The 19,749-nt window shown below is 41.3% G+C and overlaps 1 pseudogene across 1 annotated transcript; it reads right to left on the reverse strand.

Annotated features, from left to right (window-relative positions):
* Positions 1–355: 355 nt before the first annotated feature.
* On the reverse strand, positions 356–985 carry LOC144319970 (immunoglobulin heavy variable 3-23 pseudogene; annotated as a pseudogene). Its single transcript, XR_013385585.1, has 2 exons — positions 866–985; positions 356–762 (listed from the first exon to the last, which is right to left on the reverse strand). The product of XR_013385585.1 is annotated as an immunoglobulin heavy variable 3-23 pseudogene (transcript).
* Positions 986–19,749: the final 18,764 nt, after the last annotated feature.

The raw sequence follows: 19,749 nt of genomic DNA on the forward strand, positions 1-19,749 counted from the left end.
AAGGAGAAGTTGTGGTTCATGGAGATCCATGTAATAAGGTGGTATTTAGGGACAGAAATAAAAAAGTTAAAGCAAATCTGTCCTTGAGCATATAAGTATAGCAGTTGGCTAAACCAACAAAGCTTCCAAATCAGAAACTGATTAAAGATTAAGCAAAGGAAGAGACACAGTCATTTCTGGATATTACTCTATTTCTCTTTCTATGACAACAAAGTTTGTAAGTTAGAGACTGAATACGTGGGCACAGAATCCTGTGCCCAGAGAGATTCCCTGGGGGACACTGTTCCTTGGAGGGGAAGCCCAGACCCTGACAGGAAACCAGCCCAGACTTCCAGCTGCACCTGCTCCTGGGCCTTCAAAAAAGAAGTGGTGAGTAGTGCTCACCGCCTGGTGGTCCCGATCCCATTCTACAGGGAGTTTTGTGTCTGGGCTCACACTGAGGTCGCCTCACTGTGTCCTTCGCACAGTAATACACGGCTGTGTCCTCGGTTCTCAGGCTGTTCATCTGCAGATACAGCGTGTTCTTGGCATTGTCTCTGGAGATGGTGAATCGGCCCTTCACAGCGTCTGCGTAACTTGTGCTCCTTCCATCACTGCTAATGTATGCGACCCACTGCAGCCCCTTCCCTGGAGCCTGGCTGACCCAGCTCATGTCGTAGCTACTGAAGGTGAAGCCAGAGACCACACAGGAAAGTCTCAGGGACCCCTCAGGTTTCACAAGGTCTCCCCCAGACTCCACCAGCTGCACCTCACACTGGACACCTGCAGATACAAGACATCCTGGTCAAGAAACTGTCCCACATCCCCTGTTTCTCTCACTCACCTCCACTCACATACTCAAGGTCTCTGGTCCTCCATGGATTACCTTTTAAAATAGTGACATGGAAAACCCAGCTGAGCACAGACTCCATGGTGAGTTTTCTCAGTTCTCTCCTGATCCCTGAAGGGGGTCACCTGGGGATACTGGGGCTGGTGCTCCTCTCCCAGGTGCAGGATCGGGGCTGGCCTGGTTTAATTAGTGGAAGGAGGGTCCTATTTGCATGTCCTCTGTGTATATAACCAGCTCCAGACTTACATTTGAGACTTTAGAATTCAACACAAGTGTTTCACCACAATTCTCTAGCAATTTGTGTAGATGGCACTATGACTATATGAAGTTCTAATGTGTTAGCAGAGTTATATCTGCATTTCTGGGTGTAGTTTCAAAAGACATTCATCAATTTAGCTCATTTTCTGTAGAGTATTTTATCTTCTTTGTAAATTCTAATCCTAAATACGTATTTTGGATACCAATGTAAAGAGGATTATTTTGTTAATTTTGTATAGGTAATTTGTTGTTAGTTTCTAGAAAGATATCTTTATTTTGTTGATGATTTTATACACTGATTTTTTTTCTGATCTCATAAGTTATTTCTTCCAGTTTTTATGTGAGGTCTTTACTCATTGAATCTATTAAAACACCGTCTTAGGAAAGCAAAATATTTTCTTTCATATTACGAGTTTTTCATTTCTTTTATGTAGTTCTCTTTTTTGTATATATATTTTTATTGGAATTCAATATGCCAGCATATAGCATAACACCCAGTGCTCATCACGTCAAGTGCCTCCCTCAGTGCCTGTCACTCAGTAACCCCAACACCCTACCCATCTCCACTTCCACAAAACCTTGTTCGTTTCCCAGAGTTTGGTGTCTCTCATACTTTGTCAACTTCACTGATATTTTCACTCATTTTCTCTCCTTTCCCCTTTATTCCCATTCACTATATTTATATTCCCCAAATGAATAAGACCATATTATGTATATCCATCTCCAATTGACTTACTTCACTCTGTATAATACACTCCCATTCCATCCATGTCGAAGCAAATGGTGGGTATTCTTCAATCCTTTTTAAAATTTTTTTATCTTTTTATTTTTATGGTTATATTTTTCTTGAATTTATTATTTATTTATTTATTTATTTATTTTAATAATAAATTTATTTTTTATTCGTATTCAATTACCAACATACAGGATAACATCCAGTGCCCATCACGTCAATGCCCCCCTCAGTGCCCGTCAACCATTCACCCCCACCCCCCGCCCTCCTTCCCTTCCACCTCCCCTAGTTAGTTTCCCAGAGTTAGGAGTCTTTATGTTCTGTCTCCCTTTCTGATATTTCCCAAACATTTCTTCTCCCTTCTCTTATATTCCCTTTCACTATTATTTATATTCCCCAAATGAATGAGAACATATAATGTTTGTCCTTCTCTGATTGACTTATTTCTCTCAGCATAATACCCTCCAGTTCCATCCATCTCGAATAGCTGAGTAATTTCTAATAGCTGAGTAATATTAGCTCCATTTCTAATAGCTGAGTAATATTCCATTGTTACATAAACCACATCTTTATCCATTCATCTTTCGATGGACATTGAGGCTCCTTCCACAGTTTGGCTATTGTGGACATTGTTGCTATAAACATCAGGGTACAGGTGTCTGACATTTCACTGCATCTGTATCTTTGGGGTAAATCCCCAAAAGTGCAATTGCTGGGTCATAGGGCAGATCTATTTTAAACTCTTTGAGGAACCTCCACACAGTTTTCCAGAGTGGCTGCACCAGTTCACATTCCCACCAACAGTGTAAGAGGGTTCCCTTTTATCTGCATCGTCTCCAACATTTGTTGTTTCCTGCTTTGTTAATTTTCCCCATTCTTACTGGTGTGAGGTGGCATCTCATTGTGGTTTTGATTTGTATTTCCCTGATGGCAAGTGATGTAGAGCACTTCCTCCTGTGCTAGTTGGCCATGTCTATGTCTTCCTCTGTGAGATTTCTCTTCATGTCTTTTGCCCATTTCATGATTGGATTGTTTGTTTCTTTGATGTTGAGTTTAATAAGTTCTTTATCGATCTTGGAAACTAGCCCTTTATCTGATACGTCATTTGCAAATATCTTCTCCCATTCTGTAGATTGTCTTTTAGTTTTGTTGACTGTATCCTTGGCTGTGCAAAAGTTTCTTATCTTGATGAAGTCCCAATGGTTAATTTTTGCTTTTGTTTCTTTTGCCTTCGTGGGTGTATCTTGCAAAAGACAAGATTCCATCAAATCCTAGAAGAGAACACAGGCAACACCCTTTTTGAACTTGGCCATAGTAACTTCTTGCAAATTTCTTCTTGTGATTTAGTTTTAGTTTCAAAGCATTATTGTTTAAAAATATATAGGGCAATCCCAAACTTCAGTATTGGTTAAGACTTGATATGTGACCGGGATCCCTGGGTGGCGCAGCGGTTTGGCGCCTGCCTTTGGCCCAGGGCGCAATCCTGGAGACCCGGGATCAAATCCCACGTCGGGCTCCCGGTGCATGGAGCCTGCTTCTCCCTCTGCCTGTGTCTCTGCCCCCCCCCCCCGTGTGACTATCATAAATAAATAAAAATTAAAAAAAAAAGACTTGATATGTGACCAAGTATGTGGTCCATTCTGGAGAAAGTTCCATGTGCACTTGAGAAGAAAGTGTATTCAGTTGTGTTCAGATTTGAAATTCTGTAAATGTCTGTGATATCCATCTGGTCCAGTGTATAATTAAAAGCTCTTGTTTCTTTGGAGATGTTGTGCTTAGAATATGTCATGGAAGGTGGGGCAAGATGGAGGAAAATTAGGGTCCCTAAGTCACCTGTCCTCATCAACTTACCTAGATAACTATCAAATAATCCTGAAAGCCTACGAATTCGGCATGAGATTCAATGTAATAGACACAGAAGTACTGTGGAACAGATCAGCAAAACCAGGAGTTCATTCTTTGATAGAATTTTTAAGATAAAAAAACCGTTAGCCACCATTATTACAAGAAGAGAGAAAAGACTCAAATTAATAAAATCCTCAGTGAGAAAGAGAGATCACCACCGATACCAAGGAAATAAAAATGATCTTAAAAACTTATTATGAGCAGATATAAACCAATAAATTAGGTAACCTAGAAGAAATGGACACATTTCTGGAAAACCACAAACTACCAAAACTGGAAGAGGAAGAAATAGAATACTTGAATGGGCTGATAACCAGGGAGGAAATTGAAGCAGTCATCAAAAATCTCCCAAAACATAAAAGTTCAGGGCCAGATGGCTTCTCAGGGAAGTCTAACAAACATTTAAAGAAGAAACCATAACTATTCTTCTAAGCTGTTCGGAAAGATAGAAAGAGATGGAAAACTTCCAAACTCATTCTATGAGGCCAGCATCACCTTAATTCTAAAACCAGACAAAGACCTCACCAAAAAGGAGAATTATATACCAATATCCCTGATGAACACAGATGCAAAAATTGTCACCAATGTACTAGCCAATAGGATCCAACAGTACATTAAGAAGATTATTCACCATGAACAAGTGGGATTTTTCCCTGGGATGAAAGCCTGGTTCAACACTTGTAAAGCAATCAATGGGACACATCATATCAACAAGAGAACCATGTGATCCTCTAAAAAGGTGCATGAAAGCATTTGACAAAATACAGCATCCATTCCTGGTCATAACTCTTCAGACTGTAGGGATAGAGGGACATTCCTCAGCATCTTAAAAGCCATCTACAGAAGGCCCACAGCAAATATTCTGAATGAGGAAACACTGGGAGCCTTCTCCCTAAGATTGGGAACAAGACAGGGATGACCACTGACACCACGACTATTCAACATAGTAATTGAAGTCCTTGCCTCAGCAATCTGTCAACAAAAAGAAATAAAAGGCATTCATATTGGCAAAGAAGACTTCAAATTCTCCCTCATCATATATGACATGATACTATACGTAGAAAACTCAAAAGACTCCATCCTAAGATTGCTAGAACTCATACATTGTTTTGACAGTGTGGCAGGATACAAAATCAATACCCATAAATCAGTGGCACTTCTAAATTTTTTTTTAATTTTTTATTTATTTATGATAGGCACACAGTGAGAGAGAGAGAGGCAGAGACACAGGCAGAGAGAGAAGCAGGCTCCATGCACCGGGAGCCTGACGTGGGATTCGATCCCGGGTCTCCAGGATCGCACCCTGGGCCAAAGGCAGGCGCCAAACCGCTGCGCCACCCAGGGATCCCATCAGTGGCACTTCTATACACTAACAATGAGACTGAAGAAAGAGAAATTAAGGAGTTAATCCCATTTACAATTGCACTCAAAAGCATCAGATACCTAGGAATAAACCTAACCAAAGAGGTAAAGGATCTATAACCTAAGAACTACAGAAGACTTCTGAAAGAAATTGAGGAAGACATAAAGAAATGGAAACATATAACTTGCTCATTGATTGGAAGAATTAGTATCATGAAAATGTCAATGTCACCCAGCGATTTTACACATTTAATGCAATCCCTATCAAAATACCATGGACTTTCTTTATAGAGTAGAAATAAATCATCTTAAGATTGATGTGGAATCAGAAAAGACCCAGAATAGCCATGGAAATACTAAAAAAGAAAACCATAGCTGGGGGCATCACAATGCAAGATTTCAGGGTTTACCACAAAGCTGTGGTCATCAAGACAATGTGGTACTGGCAAAAAAACAGACACATAGATTAATGGAGCAGAATAGAGAATCCAGAAGTGGACCCTCAACTCTATGATCAACTAATATTCGACAAAACAGGAAAGACAAGACACTGGAAAAAAGACAGTCTCTTTAATAAATGGTGCTGGGGGGATCCCTGGGTGGCGCAGCGGTTTGGCGCCTGCCTTTGGCCCAGGGCGCGATCCTGGAGACCCGGGATCGGGTCTCATGTCGGGCTCCCGGTGCATGGAGCCTGCTTCTCTCTCTGCCTGTGTCTCTGCCTCTCTCTCTGTGTGTGTGACTATCATAAATAAATAAAAATTTTAAAAAAATGGTGCTGGGAATAATGGACAGCCACATGCAGAAGAATGAAACTAGTCCATTCTCTTACACCATACACAAAGGTAAACTCGAAATGGATGAAAGATCTAAATGTGAGACAGGATTCCATCAAAATCCTAGAGGAGAACACAGGCAACACCCTTCTCAAACTTGGCCTCAGCAACTTCTTGCAAGTTTCATCCATGAAGGCAAGAGAAACAAAAGCAAAAGTTAACTATTGAGACTTCATCAAGATAAGAAGCTTTTGCACAGCAAAAGATACCATAAACAAAACTAAAGTACAAATTAGAGAATGGGAGAATATATTTGCAATTGACATATCCGAACATGTGCTAGCATCCAAGATCTATAAAGAACTTAGCAAACTCAACACCAAAGAAACAAACAATCCAATCATGAAATGAGCAAAAGACATGAACAGAAATCTCACAGAGGAAGACATGGACATGGCCAACATGCACATGAGGAAATGCTCCGCATCACCTGGCGTCAGGGAAATACAAATCAAAACCACAATGAGATGCCACCTCACACCAGTGAGAATGGGGGAAATTAACAAGGCAGGAAACAACAAATGTTGGAGAGCTTGTGGAGAAAGGGGAATCCTCCTGCACTGTTGGTGGGAATGTGAACCTGTGCAGCCCCTCCTGAAAACTGTGTGGAGGTTCCTCAAAGAGTTAAAAACAGATATGCCCTATGACTCAGCAATCGCACTGCTGGGGAATTATCCCAAAGATACAGATGCAGTGAAACACCGGGACACCTGCACCTTGATATTCATCGCAGCAATGTCCACAATAGCCAGACTGTGGAAGGAGCCTCAGTGTCCATCGACAGATGAACGGATAAAGGAGATGTGGTTTATGTATACAATGGAACATTACTCAGCCATTGGAAATGAGGAATACCCACCATTTGCTTTCACGTGGATGGAACTGGAGGGTATTATGCTGACTGAAATAAGTCAACCGAAGGACAACCATCATATGGTTTCATTCAGAAGGTGAATATAAAAAATAATGAAAGGGATGATAGGAGAAAGAAATGAAAATGGATGAGAAAAATCAGAGGGAGACAGAACATTAGCGACTGCTAACTCAATGAAATGAACAAGCAGTAGTGGAAGGGGAGGTGGGAGTGTGGATGGGGTGTCTGAGTGTAGAACAACGAGGGGGCACTTGGCGTGATAGAGCAATGGGTGTTATGCTATATGCTGGCAAATTAAGCACCAAAAAATATATTTACAAAAAAGAAAAAGATGGAAATTCCTCCCTGTCTCAGCAACTGCTCACTAAGCACTGCTATCAGCCAATGAGAAACAAACAGAATTTGAAACACTTGTCCTTTTTCAATGAACTATTTTTTTAAAAATAACATTTCCTTATTTCCTCCTAAGACCTTATTAAAGCTGACCTTCTTTTTGTCTCTTCAAACTTTCTTCACTATACTGTGCATGTCGCTAATTGTGATTCCTCTGCTATCTCTCCAAAAGACTCATTTTGCCAGAAAAAAAAAAACAGGGAATAATGAAATGATAGATAAATTTAACACAGAAAATATAAAGCATTCCATCTCTTAGTTCAGGTTTAATCATTAGAGAAATAAATAAATGCTCCATTGTGGAATTTATTTATTTTGTTAAATATTTTATTTATTTATTCATGAAAGATTAAGAGACAGAGAAGCAGAGACACAGGCAGAAGGAGAAGCAGGCTCCAAGCAGGAACCCTGAAGCAGCCTCGATCCCACTACTGGATGACACCCTGAGTCAAAGTCAGATGCCCAACCACTGAGCCATCCAAGCATCCCTAAAGTGGAATTGAAACAGTGATTTAAAGAATACTAGGTGGGGGGATCCCTGGGTGGTGTAGTGGTTTGGCGCCTGCCTTTGGCCCAGGGCGCGATCCTGGAGACCCGGGATCGAGTCCCACGTTGGGCTCCCGGTGCATGGAGCCTGCTTCTCCCTCTAACTGTGTCTCTGCCTCTCTCTCTCTCTCTGTGTGACTATCATAAATAAATAAAGAAAAAATATATTAAAATAAAAGAATACTAGGTGGGCTTGAAAAAATGGAGAGAGGACAATAGACATTCCTATTATTCTAGATGAATGAAGCAAAATCGCATCAGGCCACATTAAAAATTCTATAACCAATGTTTAATTCCCAGTGAAGGCTATAAAAATCCGGTTGAATAAATCACAGGAGTGAGTCAGTTTAGACAAGATAAAATTATTGAAAATAATGACTGAAAAGAAGAGGAAATAAAGGTAAAGACAACAATGACAGACATGGGGAACTCAGTTAATCATGATGTCATAATATTCTTATGATAGGAGTCCCATTAGATGAAGAGGCAGGAAAAAAATTATTTGATTAATAACTGAAAAGTTCCCTAATCTCAGGAAGGACACAGATGTAAAAATACAAGAAAAACAGAGAACTCCCACTGATCCCATCATAAGGCTGCACCTCTTGACCTAAGTGCTCCCCTAAGGCCCTACCTCATCCTCCCATCACATGGGCATTGGGTTCAAACATGGGGATGGTAGAGGTCACACACAGTGAGCTGACGTCAGCACCCTAAGGATCCATGAGTTATTCCCTGCAAGTGGAAAGTCCTCCAATCCAGGTCCTCGCCCTGGGGAGACTCATGGATCCAGTAGAAGCCTCTGGTATCTGTGTGCACATAGCATACTTGTGACCTTCAGAACCTGCTAGTGACCTTGGGGAGAGGACAGTTTCCACCTGAGACTCTGGGTTATCCTTGAACTGTTTCAATTTTTTTTAATAAATTAATTTTTTATGGGTGTTCAATTATCGAACATACAGAATAACACCCTGGGCTCATCCCGTCAAGTGCCCCCCTCAGTGCTCATCACCCATTCATCCCCACCCCCCACCCTCCTCAGCTTCAACCACCCCTAGTTTTTTTCCCAGAGTTATGAGTCTTTATGTTCTGTCTCCATTTCTGATATTTCCCACACATATCTTCTCCCTTCCTTTATATTCTCTTTCACTATTACTTATATTCCCCAAATGAATGAGAACATATAATGTTTGTCCTTCTCTGATTGACTTACTTCACTCAGCATAATACCCTCCAGTCCATCCATGTTGAAGCAAATGGTGGGTATTCTTCTGCATGTGGATGTCCAATTTTGCCAGCACCATTTATTGAAGAGACTCTCTTTCTTCCAATGGATAGTATTTCCTCCTTTATTGAATATTAGTTGACCATAAAGTTCAGGGTCCAATTCTGAGTTCTCTATTCTGTTCCATTGATCTATGTGTCTGTTTTTGTGCCAGTACCACACTGTCTTGATGACCACAGCTTTGTAGTACAACCTGAAATCTGGCATTGTGATGCCCCCAGATATGGTTTTCTTTTTTAAAATTCCCCTGGCTATTCGGGGTCTTTTCTGATTCCACACAAATCTTAAAATAATTTGTTCTAACTCTCTGAGGAAAGTCCATGGTATTTTGATAGGGATTGCATTAAACGTGTACATTGCCCTGGGTAACATTGACATTTTCACAATATTAATTCTGCCAATCCATGAGCATGGAATATTTTTCCATCTCTTTGTGTCTTCCTCAATTTCTTTCAGAAGTGTTCTATAGTTTTTAGGGTATAGATCCTTTACATCTTTGGTTAGGTTTATTCCTAGGTATCTTATGCTTTTGGGTGCAATTGTAAATGTGACTGACTCCTTAATTTCTCTTTCTTCAGTCTCATTGTTAGTGTATAGAAATGCCAGTGATTTCTGGGCATTGATTTTTATCCTGCCAGGCAACGAAATTGCTGTATGAGTTCTAGCAATCTTGGGGTGGAGACTTTTGGGTTTTCTATGTAGAGTATCATGTCATCGGCGAAGAGGGAGAGTTTGACTTCTTCCATGCCAATTTGAATGCGTTTAATGTATTTTTCTTGTCTGATTGCTGAGGCTAGGACTTCCACTACTATGTTGAATAGCAGTGGTGAGAGTGGACATCCCTGTCTTGTTCCTGATCTTAGGGGAAAGGCTCCCAGTGCTTCCCCACTGAGAATGATATTTGCTGTGGGCTTTTCATAGATGGCTTTTAAGATGTCAAGGAAAGTTCCCTCTATCCCTACACTCTGAAGAGTTTTGATCAGGAATGGGTGCTGTATTTTGTCAAATGCTTTCTCTGCATCGAATTAGAGGATCATATGGTTCTGGGTATTTCTCTTGCTGATATGATGAATCACATTGATTGTTTTACGAGTGTTGAACCAGCCTTGTGTCCCGGGGATAAATCCTACTTGGTCGTGGTGAATAATTTTCTTAATGTGCTGTTGGATCCTATTGGCTAGTATCTTGTAGAGAATTTTTGCATCCATGTTCATCAGGGATATTGGTCTGTAATTCTCCTTTTTGGTGGGGTCTTTGTCTGGTTTTGGAATTAAGGTGATGCTGGCCTCATAGAATGAATTTGGAAGTACTCCATCTCTTTCTATCTTTCCAAACAGTTTTAGTAGAGTAGGTATGGTTTCTTCTTTAAACGTTTCATAGAATTCACCTGGGAAGCCATCTGACCCTGGATTCTTGTGTCTTAGGAGGTTTTTGATGACTCATTCAATTTCCTCCCTGGTTTTTGGCCTATTCATGTTTTCTATTTCTTCCTGTTCCAGTTTTGGAGGTTTGTGGCTTTCCAGGAATGTGTCCATTTCTTCTACATTGCCTAATTTATTGGCGTATAGCTGCTCATAATATGTTTTTAAAATCGTTTGTATTTCCTTGGTGTTGGTAGTGATCTCTCCTTTCTCATTCATGATTTTATTAATTTGAGTCTTCTATCTCTTTTTTTTAATAAGGTTGGCTAATGGTTTATCTATCTTATTAATTCTTTCAAAGAACCAACTTCTGGTTCTGTTGATCTGTTCCACAGTTCTTCTGGTCTTGATTTCGTTGAGTTCTGGTCGAATCTTAATTAACTCTCTTCTGCTGGGTGTAGGGTCCATCTACTGTTTCTTCTCTAGCTCCATTAGGTGTAAGGTTAGCTTTTGTATTTGAGTTCTTTCCAGTTTTTGAATGGATGCTTGTATTGCGAAGTATTTCCCCGCCAGGACTGCTTTTGTTGCATCCCAAAGATTTTGAACGGTTGTATCTTCATTCTCATTAGTTTCCATGAATCTTTTTAATTCTTCCTTAATTTCCTGGTTGACCCTTTCATCTTTCAGCAGGATGGTCCTTAACCTCCACGTGTTTGAGGTCCTTCCAAAATTCTTGTTGTGATTTAGTTCTAATTTCAAGGCATTATGGTCTGAGAATATTCAGGGGACGATCCCAATCTTTTGTTATCCGTTCAGACCCGATTTGTGACCCAATATGTGGTCTATTCTGGAGAAAGTTCCATGTGCACTTGAGAAGAATGAGTATTCAGTTGAGTTTGGATGTAAAGGTCTTTAGATATCTGTGAAATACATCTGGTCCAGTGTATCTTTTAAGGCTCTTGTTTCTTTGGAGATATTGTGCTTAGAAGACCTATCGGGGGTAGAAAGAGCTAGATTGAAGTCACCAAGTATAAGTGTATTATTATCTAAGTTTGCCTTAACTTTGGTTATTAATTGCTTGATATATTTGGCAGCTCCCACATTCGGGGCATATATATTGAGGATTGTTAAGTCCTCTTGTTGGATAGATCCTTCAAGTATGAGATAGTGTCCCTCTTCATCTCTCACTACAGTCTTCGGGGTAAATTTTAGTTTATCTGATATAAGGATGGCTACCCCTGCTTTCTTTTGAGGACCATTTGAATGGTAAATGATTCTCCAACCTTTTATTTTCAGGTTGTAGGTGTCCTGTCTAAAATGAGTCTCTTGTAGACAGCAAATAGATGGGTCCTGCTTTTTTATCCAGTCTGAAACCCTGCACCTTTTGATGGGTTCATTAAGCCCATTCGCATTCAGAGTTACTATTGACAGATATGAGTTTAGTGTCATCATGATATCTATTCAGTCCTTGTTTTTGTGGATTGTTGCACTGAACTTCTTCTTAAAGGTGAATTTTAAGAATCCCCCTTAAATTTCTTGCAGAGCTGGTTTGGAGGTCACATATTCTTTCAGTTCCTGCCTGTCTTGGAAGCTCTTTACCTCTCCTTCCATTTTGAATGAGAGCCTTAAGGATAAAGAATTCTTGGTTGCATGGTCTTCTCATTTAGGACCCTGAATATATCCTGCCAGCCCTTTCTGGACTGCCAGGTCTCTGTGGAGAGGTCTGCTGTTACCCTAATATTCATCCCCATAAAAGTCGGGGATTACTTGTCTCTTGATTCTTTAAGGATCTTCTCTTTATCTTTGGAAGTTACAGCTTAACTATTAAATGTCGAGGGGTTGAATGGTGTTTATTGATTTTTTTGGGGGGGGGATCTCTCTATTTCCTGGATCTGAATGCCTGTTTCTCTTCCCAGATTAGGAAAGTTTTCAGCTATGATTTGTTGAAATACATATTCGGGCCCTCTGTCCCTTTTGGCGCTCTCGGGAACCCCAATTAAACATAGGTTTTCCTTCCTCAGGCTGTCGTTTATTTCCCCTAATCTGTCTTCTTGGTCTTTTAATTGTCTGTCTCTTTTTTCCTCAGTTTCCCTCTTTGCCATCTACTTGTCTTCTATGATACTCACTCGTTCTTCCACCTCATTAACCCTCGTCGTTAGGACTTCTAGTTTGGATTGCATCTCATTCAATTGATTTTTAATTTCTGCCTGATTGGATCTAAATTCTGCAGTCATGAAATCTCTTGAGTCCTTTATGCCTTTTTCTAGAGCCACCAGTAGCTGTATAATAGTGCTTCTGAATTGGCTTTCTGACATTGAATTGTAATCCAGATTTTGTAACTGTGGGAGAGAGGACTGTTTCTTATTCTTTCTTTTGAGGTGAGGTTTTCCTTCTAGTCATTTTTCTCAGTGCAGAGTGGCCAAAAACAAGTTGTATTGGGAAAAGGAGAAAAAGAGTGGAGAGAAAGAAGTAAAGAAAAGAGAAAAAGAAAAAAGAAAAAAGGAAGAAAAAAGGAAAAAAGAGAAGAAAAAGAGAAAGAAAAAGATAGAAAGGGAAAAAATGTGGGGGAAGCAATCAGAAATAAAAAAATCACTGGGGAGTATCTTCTGTTTCTGTATACTTTAAGTCCCTTGACTTCCCCTGGAACTTGTCCGTTTAGCTGGTCTTCTGGGGGAGGGGCCTGTTGTGCTGATTTTCAGGTGTTAGCACTTGGAGGAGCTGCTCTGCCCCCTGCCGGGTGCAGGGCTCAGTGGGGGTTGTTTACCCCGTGAGGCCCCAGGAGGGACCCTAGTGGCAGAAGCCAGCTCTGGAAACCTGGATTCAGCCCCGCAGTAACTATGGAGCTCTCCTTCTGCGGGGCCTGGAGGCACCGGGGCAGGGCCGCTGCTCTGCTCAGCTCGGGGCAGGAGCATCCTTGCTGTCCTGGGCCCTCCTGGCCTCTGCCTGTCCTGGGGGAGGCCGAGTCCTGGGCTGTGTCCTGGTGCCCTGTGCTCTGGGGCCTGCGCTGTTGGATTTGCACTCCGGCTGCACAGCCGCCTCTCTGCAGAGCCGCCGCCCAAGCCCCTCCAAGCTGCTCCTGGAGCCGTGCAGCCCCCTTCGTACGGAGCCTCTTCCTCCACCGGAGCCGCTGCCGCCAAGCTGCTCCTGGGGCTGTGCAGCCCCCTCCGCGCAGAGCCGCTGCCCGAGCCCCTCCGATCTGCTCCCGGGTCAATGCGTGTGCGCTGCAGCCCTTAGGGAGCTCGGTGCACTCTCCTGGGTGAGCAAGTGTCTGTTAGTGTCCTAGGGAGCCCAAGGGCATCCCCGCCGTCCTGGGGTCCTGTTCTAACTCCCTGGAGGCACCTTTCAGCCCGGGAATATTGGTGACGCTCCTGCTTCTCCAGGATGGAGCTTTCCTGTCCTGGGGGCTCTCGCCCCGGCCTTAGCCCGGCTCCTCGCGGGGCCCCTCCCCCTTGGATGTCTTTTGTTTCTTTGTTTCTTTTTCCACATCTTCCTACCTTGATGGAAGCACGAACTCTTCTCACTGAAGCATTCCAGCTGGTCTCTCTTTAAATCTCAGGCCTAATTCATAGATTTTCAGGATGATTTGAAGGTTATCTGAGTAATTTGTTGGGGACAGGTGATTTGGGGACCCTACTCTTCCTCCATCTTGCCCCTCCCTCCATTTTTCTTCATTGACCCATTTCTTCTTCAATAAGATGTTATTTTATCAGCATTATATATGTACATAATATATGTATGTATATATGACATATATATATATATATATATATATATATATATATATATATATATATTTATTTTCATGACAGACAAAGTGAGAGAGAAGCACTGACACAATCAGCGGAGAAGCAGGGTCCGTGCAGGGAACCTGATGTGGAACTTGATCCCAGGTCTCCAGGATCACACCCTGAGCTGAAGGCAGCTATAAACTTCTGAAACATCAGGGCTGCCCTTATTATATATTTTTATTGAAGTTTGAATCCGACCTATAACAAACACCCGATGTTCATCCCATCAGTTCTCCTGTCAGTGCCCATCACCAATTCACGGAAACCACCCGCTCACTTCCCCTTCCATTAGCCCTTGTTCTTTCCCAGAGTTAGGAGACTCTCATGTTTGGTCAACCTCACTGATGTTTCCCACTCATTTTCCCACCTTTCACCCTTGCTGGGTGCTGGGCATAGTGGGAGCTGTTTACCGTGTGAGTCCTTTGTTCCCTGGCAGCCCTTCTATCCCAGGCACTAGGTGAAACAAGGAGGAACAGCAACATGGTGGCAGCCAGTTCTTGAACACTGGAATCAACTCCCCTCAGTAACTACCACAGTCTCCCAGTTTGCACTGGCCTAGATGCTCACAGCCTGGCCTGTGGGTGCAGGTCTTCACAGCTTTCAGGGCCCCCAGTGGCATGAGAGTCCTCCCTGTCCTGTGCCCTCCCTACCTCCATCTCTTCCAGGGGATGTCCAGGATTCTGGTCTGTATCCACTCTGTGCCCTGGGATCCAGGGCCATGGCTGCTGGAATAGTGCTCCCAGGGATCAAAGTTCCTGAAGCCAGTGGGACACAGACAGCTCCCTCTGGAGATCCCACCCCCAGCCCCTGGACAGACTGGCTTCCCTTACATTCCTTACATTCCTCCTGGGTGCACGTTTCAGCCCTTTACTGAGATCCCACATTTGGTGTGCTTGCCCCTGGACTCACTTCCTCTACTAGTGACACTGGGAACTGGATGCTCCAATGCCCCTCCTGCGATTTTGCCCAATTTTACTGGTAATCACTTTTCTGTCTGGGAAGACACAAGGCAGATTTATAATGTTCCTGTTTCTCCAGGGCTGGACTTTCATGTCCTGGAGGCTTTAGCTGTGGGCCTTACATGGGCTCATCACGGTGCTCCTCCCCTAGTTGATTTTTTTTTATTTTATTATTTCTGCCTTCCTACATTGTTAGAAGTGAAAACCCTTTCTCTGTAGTGTTCTGGCCAGTCTCTCTTTAAATCTCAGGTCAAATTTGTAGGTGTTCAGGATGGTTTGTAACTTATCTAGGTATTTGATGGGGCCAGCTGAGTTGAGGACCCCTAGTCCTCTGTCATCTTTCCCTGCCTCACATTTAATTTTTCTGCCATTTCTCTGGTAGGCCTTCCAGTGGGACAGAAATTTTTTTCCCTCTTTTCTGTTGGATTCATTGTCTGGTCTATTCATGGAGTTTATAAAAGGCAGACCTTCAGGAGACAATGAATTTCATTGTGCATGTGCATGGGCTACATAATATATAATGTGAGGTGCGATTTCATATCAGGACAGGGTGTCTGTTCATATCTTCTGCCCATTTATGATTGGGTTTTTCATTTTGTGTTTGTTTAGGTTGATAATTGTGCTGTATATCTTGGAAACCAGCCTGAATCTGATGATCAATTTTTAAATATCTTCTCCCATCTTATAGGTTGTCTTTAAATTATGTTGAGTGTTTCCATAGCTGTACAACTGCTCTTTCCTTGATGGAATCCATATAGTTTATCTTTGGTTTTGTTTTCCTTCCCTTCAGAGACTTGAGTAGCAAGAAACTGTTGTGCCTGAGGTCACGAAATCTCTAGGATTTTGATGGTTTCCTGCTTCACAATTAGGACTTTCATTTACTCTGATTTTTATCTCTGTGTCACTTGTAAGAATGTGGCCCAGGTTCATTTTTTTACTTGTGACTGTCCAATATTCACAACCTCACCTGTTGAAAAGATTGTCCTTTTCCAGTGGATACTCTTTTTTGTGCTTTGTCAAAGACAATATGACCGTAGAGTTGTGTTTCCATTTCTGCATTCTCTGCTATATTCCATTGACCTATGTGCCTCTTTTACTGCCAAAATTATACCATCTTGAGGATCACAACTTTGAACTCCACAATTGTGATACCTTCTGCTTTGGGTTGTTTTCAACATTGTCTTGTCTCATCAGGATCATTCTTGGTTCCTTACAAGTTTTAGGATTGTTTCTTCTATTTCCTAGAACAAAGTTCATGGTATTTTGATAGGGTTTTCATTGAATGTGTCGATTGCTCTTGGTAGCATAGATATTTTATCAATACTTATAACACTAATCCATGAGAATAGAATGTTTTCAATCTATGTGTGTCTTCCTCAATTTCTTTCATAAGTGTTCTAGAAATTTGAGACTATAGATCCTTTTCCTCTCTGGTTAGTATTTTTGTAGTGTTGGATCTTAGCGTTAGGAACTTGGTAAGACTTTTGCATCCATATTTATCAATATAAGTGTTTGTAATTCCCCTTAGTAACTGGGTCTTTAGTTTGGGGGTCAATGTAATGCTGACATCAGAGAATGAGTCTGGAGGTTTTCCTTCAATTTCTATTATTTGAATAGCTTCAGAAGAATAGGTATTGATTCTGGTTTAAAATGACTTGGTAGGGATCCCTGGATGGTTCAGCAGTTTGGTGCCTGCCTTAGGTCCAGGGCATGACCGTGGAGTCCCAGGATCGAATCCCACACCCGGCTCCCTGCATGGAGCCTGCTCCTCCTTCTGCCTGTGTCTCTGTCTCTAACTGTATGTCTCTTAGGGAAGAAAAAATTCTTTGTTTAAAATATTACGGCTGTAAACCTGGGTACCTCAGTGGTTGAGTGTGTGTCTTTGGCTCAGGGCATGATATCTGAGTACTGGGGACAAGTCCAGCATCAGGCATGCTGCATGGAATCTGCTTCTCCTCCCTCTACCTATGTATCTGTCTCTGTGTGTTGCTCATGAATAAATAAATGCATTCTTTAAAAAATTGGCCCAAGGATGTTGCCCATGGGGAAACATTCAGTTAACCATTGATTCTTGATTTCTGCTGAAACGATGATGCAAGTTCCTGGGATCAACCATATGGTCAGGCTTTGTGCTCATTGAAGAATCTTGAGATTTTCTATCTGTTACCCTCAAACTATTTTGTCACTTTGTCTATAAATAAATAATACATACATACATACATACATACATACATACATACAAACATACATACAATGTTGGGGGCAAGATAGATCATGGAGGAGTAAGGGTTCTCAACTCACCTCATACCAGCAACTAACCTAGATAACTTTTTTTAAAGATCTTGTATATTAGCCCTTCACCTGATAAGTCATTTACAAATATCTTCTCCTATTCTTTAGGTTGGCTTTGAGTTTTGTTGACTATTTTGCTGTGCATAGCTTTTTATCTTCATGATGTCCCAATAGCTCACAAACAATAGGAAGGAAATACAAACGATTTTAAAAGGATATTAGGACCACTTCTATGCCAATAAATAAGGCAATCCAGAAGAAATGGATGCTTTTCTGGAAAACCACAAATAAGCAAAACTGGAATGCAAAGAAATAGAAAACACGAACAGGCAAATAAGCAAGGAGGAAATTGAAGCACTCATCTAAAACCTCCCAAGATACAAAAATCCAGGTTCAGATGGCTTCCCAGGGAAGTCTATCAAACATTTAAAGAAGAAGCCATACCTATTTACTAAAGCTTTTCTGGAAGATAGAAAGGGACAGAATACTTCCAAACTCTTTTAATGAGGCCAGAATCACCTTAAATCCAAAATGAGACAAAGACTCCACCAAAATGGAGAATTATAGACCAATAACCCTGATGAACGCAGATGCAAAAATTCTCAACAAGACACTGGCCAATAGGACACAACAAAATATTAACAAAATTATTCACCATGACCAATGGGATTTATACCTGGGATGCAAGGCTGGTTCAACACATGTAAAGCAATTGATATGATAGATCATATCAACAAGAGAAAAAAGACAAGAACCCTAGGATCTTCTCAATACAAACAGAGAAAGCATTTGACAAAATACAGGATCCATTCCTGATCAAAACTCTTCAGAGCATAGGGATAGAGGGAACATTCCTCAGCATCTTAAAAGCCATCTACGAAAAGCCCACAGCAAATATCATTCTCAATGGGGAAGCATGGGAGGCTTTCTCCTAAGATCAGAAACAAGACAGGGATATGCACTCTCACCACTGCTATTCAACATAGTACTAGAAGTCCTAGCCTCAGCAATAAGGCAACAAAAAGAAACAAAAGTCATTCATATTGGAAAACAAGAAGTCAAAACCAAAAAAAGAAGAAAAAAAGAAGTCAAAACCTCTGTCTTCGCAGATGACATGACACTGTATCTAGAAAACTCAAAAGACTCCACCCTAAGGTTGATTGAACTCATACAGCAATTCAGCAGTGTGGCAGGATACAAAATAAATGCCCAGAAATCACGTCCATTACTGTACACTAGCAATGAGATTAAACAAAGAAATGTTAAGGCATCAAAAAAAGTCTTAAATTGCACCCAAAAGCAGAAGATACCCAGGATTAACCCTAACCAAAGAGGTACAGTTTCTATACCCTAAAAACTATGGAACACTTCTGAAAGAAATTGAGGAAGAAGCAAGAATATTGATGATATTCCATGCTCATGGATTGGAAGAATTAATTTTTTGAAAATGTCAAAGCTCCCCAGGGCAATTTACACGTTCAATGCAATTCCTATCAAAATAACTCGGACTTTCTTCAGAGATTTGGAAAAAATCAACTTAAGGTTTGTGTGGAATCAGAAAAACCTCCAAATAGTCATGGTAATACTGAAAGGAAAACCAGAACTGGGGCATCAGAATGCTGGATTCCAAGTTCTACTACAAAGCTGTGATCATCAAGACATTCTGGTAGTGGCACAAAAACAGACACATTGATCAATTGCACAGAATGGAGAACCAGAAATGGACACCGAACTCCATGGTCAACTAATATTTGACAAAGCAGGAAAGACTATCCACTGGAAAAAACAAGAGTCTCTTCAATCAATGGTGCTTGGAAAATTGGACAGCCATGTACAGAAGAATGAAACTAGATCATTCTCTTACACAAAACACAAGATAAACTAAAAAATTGATGAAAGATCAAAATGTGAGACAAGATTCCATCAAAATCGTAGAGAACACAGGCAACACCCTTTTTGAACTTGGCCACAGTAACTTCTTGCAAGATTCATCCATGAAGGCAAAAGAAACAAAAGCAAAAATGAACTATTGGGACTTCATCAAGATAAGAAGCTTTTGCACAGCAAAAGATACCGTCAACAATCTCCAAGACAACCTACAGAATGGGAGAAAATATTTGCAAATTACTAGATAACGGACTAGTATAGGACAAATAAGAGGTGAGACCCTGTTTAAGTGTTTCTGGGTGATGTCACCACATTCCCAGATTCAGTGGACTAAACAACAGATGCTCATTCTCTCAGCTCTGGAGCCTGAGAAGTCGAAGGTCCAGGTGCAGGCAGATGTGGTGTCTGGAGTGCCCACGTCCTAGCATGTCCTTTCCCCCCCTT

The sequence above is a fragment of the Canis aureus genome, chromosome 9, assembly GCF_053574225.1.
Source record: "Canis aureus isolate CA01 chromosome 9, VMU_Caureus_v.1.0, whole genome shotgun sequence".
Taxonomy (NCBI): domain Eukaryota; kingdom Metazoa; phylum Chordata; class Mammalia; order Carnivora; family Canidae; genus Canis; species Canis aureus.